The following is an 11,838-nucleotide window of genomic DNA, read 5'->3' as shown; positions in this document are numbered from 1 at the left end:
AGACAACTCTTTGAAATCTGTGTTATTCTTTTCCCCATTGTACAAATTAGAGAAAAGGAAAGTTGCAAAAATCGGCTGAAGCTTGTAATTGTGCTCAGGCTAGCAAACCACAAATGTGCTATATGAGAAGGGAAAACACACGTTACGGATTCTTTTATTTTCAAGACATACCTAATTTAAAAATTTAACCTAATTTGTCCCCATGCAAGGGTTTATTTTTTCTTAGTGAAACAAAATTTAGTGCTATTAGAAACTAAACTTTATTGGTCAACACTTGTGGAGCAGTCCCAGGAGTTTACTTTGTTTTCTTGACTTGATGTTGTGAGTTTGTAAGAAAATAATACTTTTTGTTTTTCCTTTTCTTATCTCCCATGGTGAGAAATCACAAATAGATTTTCCAAACCCCCTTATAGGCACATGGTACGCAGCAGCATGTCTCAGATGTATTCGGCAGTCAACTCCCTCCATCTTTTGGGGGAGAATTTTGTGCAGTAAATGTTTTCCAAAACACACTTTGATGAATGCTACTGCGTGTTTACTACAAGCATATTTTGCCACCTTTTTGTCTCCCAATCACTATAGTCTGCATATCATCTTTAAAGTTTTCATAATTTTGAATACAGTGGCCTCTTTTCAGATCATGACTTCCCTACAATTGACATTACAGACAATTTCTGACTCCTCTTGGAATGTTTTCCTTTCCTTTCTGGGTTTCCAGAATACCATTTCTTTCTTGTTTTCTTTCTACTCCTTTGTCTTCTCTTCTCAGTTTTCTTTATTAATTTGTCTTTATCTAAATCTTAGATGTTAGTGTTCCCCAAGGTTCCATCCTGGACGGTCTTTCTTGTGTCTCAATGTTATATTCCAGTTCCTTCATTAAACTGCCACACTCATTCTTAATTTACGATAGCTTCCCCGATATCTTTAGAAATAATGAATTACTTTTCATTTTCTCTGCCAAAGGCACTTTATTTTCCCCACAGTGAAATGCATACCATGTTGCATATGTCTACCTTCTAACTAGCCTCTTTTGTCAAGATGTGATAGACTCTATTGCAATTAATGCTAGTTATCAGAAAAAAAGTTTACATCTCACTCATGCAAGAATCTGCCACAGATCTGGGCAACTCTCAAGGACAGCTGTTTGCTGGTCTGTTCAGTGACTCAGGGATCTAGGCAACTTCAAACTTGAGGCTCTACCTTCTCAATACAAGGACTGTTCTCATATTTCCATGGCAGAAGAAGTAGAAATTGAGCAGGGGCTTCTACTGCTTCAGTGTGGACTGACACAGACATGTGCTATTCACATTTCATTGAGCAGAACTAACGATAGGGTTTTATCTTTTGATAGTAAGATTGAAAGTTTAGTTAGTTATCCATGTGCCCAGGAAAGAAATAACTTTTGTTGAAAAGCTTAACACAGGGATTGTATCATAAGTATCTCTATATGCCCAGTACTTGGCACAGAGTTTAACAATAGATGTTCAATAAATGTTTGGTAAATTGAATCTAATCTAGTTCAAACTTGGGTCATTTTACTGATGGAAGAAGTGAAGCCCTTCAAAGAAAAGTGACTTTCCTCAAATTATTCAGATATTTACATGGCTAGAGCAAGAATCTAGGTCTTTTGCTCTTTTTCCTATATTAGATATTCATGGAAGAGTTTGTTCTACAAGAATTGTATGATTTTGTTGGGTTGTGCATTATTTCCATTAAGGCTATGAGTTTTGTTTGTTGGAATGTTTGTTAACTTCCTTTGCATTTTTGCTTACAGAGTTAACAGAGATATGACATGAACATATATTAGAAAAATGATTCACACACAATAGAAAAAGTAAGTATAGATTATCAGCTTGTTGCCAGCAGCACCAATAATTTTTTTTGGTTACTAAATAGCCCACATAAGTTTGAGCAATATTGTCTCATTTACTAGTGGCATTTAGTTGCATAGCAAATGCTTTTACTGATAGAAAATAAAAGAAGATTGAAGAAAACCACACAGTATTATCAATTATTACCCATTCTGACTTCTTCTTTCTTTACTGTAGTTTTTGGAATGGTAATTTAGTGTATTTGCTTAGCAATTTTGAGGCCTATTTTCCCATTTTATCCTTATTAGCTTTTTAGGTAGTAGGTAGGGATTCTCTTAGTGCTGTCTGCGGAAATATTGCAATTCTATGGCTAGTATAATATCTTTTTTGGCAACCTTATTTATTTCAATGCTTGATGGTCTTATTTGCTTTACACCTCAGGGTTCTCCTCAAAACTCCATTGAGGTTCTCTCTTAAGCTGTACCTCTATAGGTAATATTCCACTTGAACATATAAACTTTAATGCAATGTTTCTAAAATAAACTCATAATCTTCTTCCCTGCTCTCAAGCTTCCTCGAACAAATAAACAAACTGGCAGAGACTGTTACTTGTAGCATGTGGCTAATTTCTAGTCAGAGAATATGAACAGAACTTATGAGTATTTCTTCTATGTCTGGCCCATATCATTTTTCTGGTCAACGAACAAACAAATAAACAAGCCAAATACAACAATGAAGATTACAAAAAAAAAAAAAAAAAGAAAACCCTTCCTAGTTTCCACCTGGCTGGAGAAGACTGTGCCAAGCTTGGAAGCCATATTGTTGAAAGTGGCAGAGCATTTTATCGACTTGAGTTCTTCAGTGACTATGGAGAAGGAGCCCTATTACTCTACTAGACTGTTTGAAGAGCAAGCAATAAACTTATACCATGTTGAGTCATTGTTTGAGTCTATTGTTACCACAGAATACTTTGATACAGAAACCTCAGTTTGTGTATCTGTGAAATGGGAATAATAACTACCTTACTTTGAGAACTAAATGAGATAATATAAACAAAACACTTATTTTAATTCATGACTCATAAAAGAGATATGATAAATTTTAGTCTATTCCCTTCCTTCCTTCTTCATATAGATATGAGAAATACAATCCTTTTAATTCCCTTCAGAAACTTCTGAATCCACTACCAAATATAATCCTTTTAATTCCCTTCAGAAACTTCTGAATCCACTACCCCTCTTTCTTGACAGAGAGATAGTGATTATGAGATTGAAACTCTGTACATCTCCCAATGCTGAATGTACACACAGACATGGATCCAAATCCACATTCTCTTCCCTTTCTCCTGTTTCAATACTATTCTTTCTGCTATTTAATATTAGCCAGTATTTATTAAGTAATTAGCATATACCAGGTGATATGCAAAGCTCTGCATGGATTATACAATTAGATCTCATGATGTAGACATTGTTTCATATCCCCATATTTCAGATTAAAGAATTGGGAGGAGAAAAATTAAGCAGTTTGCTCAAAAAGCAAGTAGATTTTCAAACTCTCTCATTCTATTTTCACTTTTTATCTGCATTTAAACGTGAACATATCCCTACAATCTTGAGAAAAACGATTCCGTGAAACTTGACTTCCTTCTTCATTATCTTCACTTTCTGTCTCAACTTCCTGACCTTCACTCTTCAAGCCCTCTGCTCTCACCAATCCAATGAAATGCCTCTGTTTTCTAGTAACACATCCACTGGAGGCTTCCTGGTTTGGATTATCATTCAACCTTTCTGAAATATTTAGTTCTGTACCACTCTCTCTTCCTCTGAACACTAGAGGAGAGTTCGTTACATGTCACACTACTTTTCTAGCCACTCTTTCTCAGTCTAACTTTAGGGACTCTTTCTTCTGACAGTTCCTTGAGTGCTAGTGTCCCTCAGGGTTCTATCCCTAAAATTTTTTTTTAACATTAAATATTCTGCTTATAATATCTTTTACTCCTACAGTTTCAATTGCTATATATGCTACTCATTCCTAGTCTTTAGAAAATCTCATCTACACATCTCTTTTGAATTCCATATTCGTTTCATCAATTTCAAGTTGAGATTCTAAATTTAGATCCCACATAAGCACCTCACATTTAACATATATAAAACTGTACTTATAATTTCTCCCTCTAAAATCCTTCCTTCTAACATTTCTTCCTCTGAACTCCTCTGTCTCAGGAATTTGTCTATTTGTCCAAATTAGAAATTGCACATCATCTTGGGATCTGCTTTTTCATTCATCTGCTAAATGCAGTCAAGTTCTAGATCTTGATAATAATGCAAAATTTTATTTCCTAAATATACTTCCTAAATGTACGTGATAGGCTTTTTTTAATCATCATTTACTACCAATTGCCATTATTCATGCCTCCTGTGTATCAAAAGCTGATGCAATATTATTTGCCATTCTCAGAAAATAGCATGCCCTTTCATGCTTTGAGAAATGATGTTGTCTTTTTCTTCCTTTTCTGGTTGGAAAACTCTTTCAATAATCAGCTATATTGTCATTACCAGTGTGAATCTTGGGAAGTTTCCTGAGGTCAAGCTGGCTGCTCACCTACCCTCCCTCCTATGCTACTATAGAGTGCCCTGCACTTGGCTCATTTCTTAATATTTATAAAAAGTTTTTAAGTCTTGGCCTGTTAATCTCCCCTCTAGACTTGTGGCAGTCTTGGGAAAGGAAAGGCTGTTTTTGTGACAGTGAATTGGATCCTTCCTAATTTAAAAATATATCTGCTAAAGAACCAGTTCACTGAATGGTCATTCACCAAATGATCAGATTCACCAAATGTATTAGTTTATCCCAAATAGTTGTAATAGTTAAAGTGATTAGGATGTTTAAATTTGGTCCCCAATGATGAAATATGATTTTCTGGATATTAACTTTTTAAGGTTAAACCCAACCTGAGAACCTGGCAAAAAAAATCTGTAAATGCTAAAGAATCAGTTTTATTTTTAAAATTTCTCAAGGCAAAAGCTGTTTTTCAGCTTTTTTTTTTTTTTCTTTGAGGGGATTATTTTATATGTAATGGGACTTCTTATCTACCTCAGATATAGTTTCAGTTATCTCTGAATGTCATTTCCTATTTTGGTAAACTTTATGTGTTTTCCTTATTCTTTTGCCACTTCCTCAAAGCAAACCAGCTTTCTTTTTATATCTCTAGTATTTATAGTTTAAGATTAAATTAAACTTTAATTAGGAGATTGAACTTTAAATTTAAATTCACAGCACTAAAATAAATCAGAATTTCAGAATTTTAAATTAAAATTTAATGAAAGAAAAATTTTTAATTAAATAAAATTTAGAATTAAAATTTAAATTCATTCAAAAGAATCAGAATTAGCTTAAACCATCACATCTCACATGAAACTAAAAATGTGGGCCGGGCGCGGTGGCTCAAGCCTGTAATCCCAGCACTTTGGGAGGCCGAGACGTGCGGATCACGAGGTCAGGAGATCGAGACCATCCCTGTCTCTTATACACATCTAGATGTGTATAAGAGACAGCAATTAAGGTATCTTGATTTGGTTGGTAGTAATTTGCAAATGATTCTCTATGAAAGCACACACACAAAAAAGAAAAAAAAAATGACAATGGACCAAATGAAAAAGATACAAAAAATGGATAAAACATAAATAGATTAAAAATACTGTAAATGAAAACATATGAATGCTAAAAGGTTGACTCAATAAAAAATGACATTTTAAAAGGAATAAAAATCAATATAAATGAGTAATTTCTACGTGAAACTTAAGATCTTACTTATGACATCTGTACTGTTTTATATTCAGTCATCAAATCAAAATATTTCTCTTAAAATGTATAAGATTATTTTTGTTAAGTCACTATGTTTGATGGATTGGTTTTCGGGAAATAAGCCATGTAGTGAACTGATTTTTAGTGATTTTTCCCTGCTTATTTGCCACCAGCAAATTTCCCAAACTCCCAACTTCTCCAATTTCCATAACTTCTGTGAAATTGAAGTTTCTTTTCCCCCTGAGATGATCAGCAGTCTTCTTAAGTGATAGTCATTTATTCTTTTATAACAGGTTTCTTAAGCTGCTCTGGCTTGACCTTTTCTTCCCTCCTAGACCTGGCCCATATCTGCTCTTAGGTGTCTCAGAAATTCTTCAAATTCAGTGTTTCCAAGACTGAATGTAGGTATATTCTTCTCTTCTGGTCCCTGCCATCCCAACTCTTCAAAGTTGTTCTTCTTTAGAATTTTTTTTTTCTTTTTTTTTTTTTTGACAGAGTCTCGCTTTATTGCCCAGGCTGGAGTACATTGGTACCGTCTCAGCTCATTGCAACCTTTACCTCTGAGTTCAAGAGATTCTCCTGCCTCAGCCTCCTGAGTAGCTGGGACTACAGGCACCTGCAAACATGCCCGGCTAATTTTTCTATTTTTAGTAGAGATGGGATTTCACCATATTGGTTAGGCTTGTCTCAAACTCCTAACCTCAAATGATCCACCCATCTTGGCCTCTCAAGTTCTGGGAGTACAGGCCTGAGTCATAGGATTCTCTTTTTAGGATATGGCCACCATCCTTCCAGTAGCATAAGCCAGAAACAAGGAATCAACCCGTCACTAGATGTTTTCAAATGTCCATTCATTTCCATTACCCTGCTTCTAGTCCAAGGTACCATTATCTTTTGTTGAAACTCCTATTATAGTCTATTGTCTACATTTTGGACTTGTGAACATTACATTTTTAAACTTAAAAGCTTAGAACAAAGGCTGTCACCTAGTAAGCATTCACTACATGTATGAATGGACATTGTATTAGTCCGTTTTCACGTTGCTGATAAAGACATACCCAAGACTGGGCAATTTACAAAGAAAATAATTTTAATGGAGAACTCACAGTTCCATGTGGTTGGGGAAGCCTCACAATCATGGCAGAAGGGAAGAAGGAGCAAGTTACATCTTACATGGATGGCAACAGGCAAAAAGAGAGAGCTTGTGTGGGAAAACTCCCATTTTTAAAACCATCAGATCTCGTGAGACCTAGTCACTATCACGAGAAGAGCACAGGAAACACGCACTCCCATGATTCAATCAGCTCCCACTGGGTACCTCCCACAACACATGGGAATCATGGGAGCTACAAGATGAGATTTGAGTGAGGACACAGAGCCAAACCGTATCAGACATTTAATTAAAGTAGTATATTCTTTGGTCTTCTTTTATCCTTATTTAAGATTTTATTTTAAGAAATTTAAAATATATTTCTAAAATACAGATTATATTGCCCTACTCTTTGAAACCTTTCAATAGCTCCCTATTACTCCCAAAGACCTAAATTCATTATATGACCTAGATGGTTGTGCAAGCTTTGGCTTCTGAACACCTTTCCATGTTCCTGGGACACCTTTCTCCCTCTCTGGGCTCCAGCCACTGACTGTAAGGCCCTGGAATGTGCTCTGCCACTGTTTGGCCCAGAGCTTTGTTTGTATACCTTGTAGTGCATCCCTTCTCCTGCCTATCCCAGCACGCTGTGCCTCTTTTTCCCTCTTGCTTTTCTTCCTTTATTAAAAATAGACTTTGTTTTTTAGAGCAGCTTTAGGTTCACAGCATAATTGAGCAGACAGACAATTCCCATATACTCCCTGCCCCCATATATTCACAGCCTCTCTCACTCTTGCCTTCCTTTTAGCCTCCCATGCTAGATCTGTTTCTTTTATTAGCTCTAATAAATAAATATATTAATATTTATTTATTATTATTAATAGAATAATAAATATATTATTAGTTATATATAAGAGAACCATATTCTCTTCCTTCACACATTACCTTGAGATTGTAATTTTTTATTGTGATTATCTGTAGCTTGTCTTCTTCTCTTCATAAAGCATAGAATCCATGAGGTCAAGGACTGTACTGACTTTTTTTCCCTGAGATCTAATCAAGTGTCCATCATATAGAAGGTCTTCAATACACATTCATCATTGTGGTTGAATGACATATATCATATAATCCTACATAGTTTCTGGGTAAAACGTATCTCTATGTAATTACCATTACAACAGTTCAAAGATCTGAAATAAAAGTTAACCATAATTTTGCTATTTGTTTCTGTCTCAGGCGAATTTAGCATTTCACATTTAACTATTCTGGTCCAGTAGCTCTTAAAATTTAACCACAGATATTATATTAAGTATACACACACCGATGGAAGTAAAATTATTCTGTTCCGTGTTAAATATAATAATTTACTTCTATTTTTACTCTTTCTTATGTCTGTTTTCAAACCTGAAGTGTTTGATTTCCTTCTGCAAAAATTTGCTTACCTTACCTGAGAGGCACATACCACCACAAGGGGGCAGAGATAGACAAATATTCAGTTCTTTCGACTGCATTCTGTATCCTGAGAATATTGTTTGACAGAATAAATTTGAGCCATTATTTTTTTCCATGAGTCTCTTTTTTCATTTGCCTTTCAATTTGAAATCTATAAGTACTATTATCCTCTTCATACAGTGTATGCGTTTTTAAAGATGAACAGACCTCTACTATATAAATTGTAGGCATTATATAACTTAACACTTCAGTACATTAAGTAATTTTACAGTTATAAGAATGATATGCTAGACATTGCAGTAAATTGTTCACTGGTAATTTCATAGCTAGTTTCTACTGTCTTATCTTTAGCCTACACACACATACACACGTGTACACACACACATACATAGATATGTTGGTAGGGGGAAAAGAGATTTTATTTTTGCATAATCATTCAGGGAATATTTAGGTATTTATGTCATAGAAACTAGAAATTAAACATTTGGAGAGAACAGGATTTTATCGTACTGTTTTATTATTCTATCCTTTGTGCACTAAATACATATTCATCTTTACTTTGAGTAAGAAAAGCACATGCTGAGCTATAAGTATCTATCTTAACATAGTTCTCATAAAGAGCTTGGGTAGGACTTTATGTCAGCAATCTAATTACATAACTGACCTTGTTTTATTGGTTATTCTGAAATTTAGTTCTCCGTAAATATAGAGCCCATCCAATTTAGAGTTGAATTTTAAGAATGTTAACTTTAATGATAACAAGATAATTTATGTGTGAACAGATGCCTTGGTTAGAAGGAAGTTTAGAGGAGAAAGAGAGCTTTTTATTATAGAAAAACCAGTAGCAGAAAGAATGTGACTTTGATTCGGATTGGGAATTACCAAAATTTGGTAACCACATGATAATTTCACAGACAAATCATCTGAACTTGATGGCTGATATTCAAGGTCATCCGTAGTCTGGGCCCACACATCCTCACTGGCCCTTTTCTCATATCTCCACCCACCCGGCATTCCATTCACCTGGAGCACTTGCCTTTTGAGGAACAAGTCATACTTTTCCATGCTTCTATGTCTTGGCCCTTGCCTGCTTTCCTAATCTGGAATTACACCTCCCCACATCACCTCCGAGTTTTCTCCCAAGTAATGCAAATAACTGAGCATATTTGTCATACTCTAATTTCTTGAGCCCATGGAAAGATATTGCTAGTAGACCACAACACTTTCTCCAGTCTCACTTAAATGTAGCCTCAGTGCCCTTCTCAGTAGAGCTTCTCAGAATAATTCAGACACCTACACCAATTAATTTGGTTTATGAGATATTTGCCATCTTGGTGACTTAGCCCAAATTGGTGGCTAGTTGAGTAAGACCAGGATTGGGTGTCTTTGGAGAATGTAATTTTGACTTGAATATGGAGATGCTTGTAGAACAGTGTTCCTTCCTCTGAACATGGCTACAGAAGAACAAATCAGTTAGTCTGAAGGTAAGAAAATAAAACAACTTAATATGTCATATAATTTTATTCATCTAAGTCGAACTGAGCTATTATATTCATCCATAAGCACCACAGAAGAAGGGTCATGTTTATTTTGTTTATCACCATATCCCCAGCATTTAGCCAAGGGTCTGGAACATATCAGGTACTCAATAATATTTGCTGATTGAATGAACTAATAGTGAATAATGGCAAATATTATATTTCATGCCACACCATCTTCTCCATTAAATGGGGTAGATTTGCACTCTAAGCTGGTGACTGCTCTGGAGAAAGGGTTCCCAGAGAAGTAAAAGGGAAAGCTCTTTGAAGGTCAGAACATGACCTTTTGGAGGTAGCAACAGAAAGATACCAGCAGTAAAGTTGGGAAACCTGTGAGTGCTTTGTCTAGTCTGCTTCACTTCAAAGTGTCAAAGAATCATATAATTTAAAGAGTTTGGAACAAAGATTTATTCTGAGTCAATATGGATTCTATTAAATTGTACCTAAAGTATTAGACATTGGCACTGTTCTGAGACCCAATCTTTGGGAAGATTTAGCTCACTCTTTAATTTTTGAGGGAAAATATTTGAAAATCTTCCAAGGACATTTAATGTGATTTACATTTCTAAAGGTCAGTTAAGTCCCAGGTTAATTCCTCTTATACACTGGTTTCCTAAACTGAGAATAGAAGATTTGTTTTTCATATGACCACAGGAAGTATGAACAATTTTTAGTTTAAAAACCTGAGTTGTAGAAGCAGATGGCCTCTGGACCATTTGTCTCATTTTTAAAAATTCAACTTTGATTTTAGATACAAGGGGTACATGTGCAAGTTTGTTATGTGGGTATATTGCACTCAAGTAGGAGCATAGTACTCAATAGGTAGTTTTTCAACCCATGCCTCCCTCTGTCTCTCCCCTCTTTAGTAGTCCATTGTGTTTGTTATTCCCATGTTTATGTTCATATGCGCTCAATGTTTACCTCTCGTTTGTAAGTGAGAACATGTAGTATTTGGTTTTCTGTTCCTGCATTAGTTCGCTTAGAGTTATAGCCTTTAGCTCCATCCATGGTTCTACAAAGGACATGATTTCATTCCTTTTTATGGCTGCATAGTATTCCATGGTGTACATGTACCACATTGTCTTTATCCAATCCACCATTGTTGGACACTTAGTTTGATTCTAGGTCTTTGCTATTGTAAATAGTGCATTGATGAACATATGAGTGCATGTGTCTTTTTTGGCATAATGATCTCTTTTCCTTTGGGTATATCTCAGTAATGAGATTGCTGGGTCGAATGGTAGCTCTGTTTTAAGTTCTTTGAGAAATCTCTAAACTGCTTTCCACAATGGCTGAACTAATTTACAATCCCATCAATGGTATAAACATTCCCTTTTTCGCCACAAGCTCACTAGCATCTGTTGTTTTTGGACTTTTTGATAATAGATATTTTGACTGGTAGGAGATGGTAGCTCATTGTGGTTTTGATTTACACTTCTCTGATGATTAGTGATAATGAGCATTTTTTTCATATGTTTGTTGGCCACTTGTATGTCTTCTTTTGAGAAGTGTCTGTTCATGTCCTTCACCCATTTTTGAAAAATGGGGTAATTTGTTTTTTAAGTTCCTATAGATTCTGGATATTAGACTGTTGTTGGATGCATAGTTTGCAGATATTTTCTCCCATTCTGTAGGCTGTCTGTTTACTCTATTGATAGTTTATTTTGCTGTTCAGAATCTCATAAGTTTAATTGGATTCCACTTGTCAATTTTTGTTTGTATTGCTATTGCTTTTGGTAACTTAACCAAAAATTATTTGCCAAGACTGATGTTCAGAAGGGTATTTCCTAGGGTTTCTTCTAGGATTTTTATAGTTTGATGTCTTACACGTAAATCTTTAACCGTCTGTAGTTAATTTTTGTATATAGTAAAAGGTAAAGGTCCAGTTTCATTCTTCTACACATGAATAGCCAGTTATTTCATCACTATTGAATAAGGAGGACTTTTCCCATGGCTTGTTTTTGTTTGCCTCCCTAAAGATCAGATGGTTGTGAGTGTATGGCTTTATTTCTAAGTTTTCTATTGTGTTCCATTGGTTTACGTGCCTGTTTTTGTACCAATACCATGCTATTCTGGTTATTATATCATTATAATATAGTTTGAAGTCAAGTAGTGTGATGCCTCTGGCTTTGTACATTTTGCTTAG

General features: G+C 35.2%; 1 long non-coding RNA gene across 1 annotated transcript in view; it reads left to right on the top strand.

The window, feature by feature from the left end:
- The first annotated feature begins 1,774 nt into the window (after positions 1 to 1,774).
- The window catches only part of LOC105532225, a 17,172-nt gene continuing 7,108 nt past the window's right edge, over positions 1,775 to 11,838 (top strand). Inside the window, exons 1-2 of the long non-coding RNA XR_001004941.1 lie at positions 1,775 to 1,834; positions 9,515 to 9,638. This is a non-coding gene — a long non-coding RNA (uncharacterized LOC105532225). The remainder of the gene's footprint in view (positions 1,835 to 9,514; positions 9,639 to 11,838) is intronic.

Source organism: Mandrillus leucophaeus, unplaced genomic scaffold (assembly GCF_000951045.1).
Source record: "Mandrillus leucophaeus isolate KB7577 unplaced genomic scaffold, Mleu.le_1.0 Scaffold940, whole genome shotgun sequence".
Lineage (NCBI taxonomy): Eukaryota > Metazoa > Chordata > Mammalia > Primates > Cercopithecidae > Mandrillus > Mandrillus leucophaeus.
This window is presented reverse-complemented; position numbering and strand designations above follow the sequence as displayed.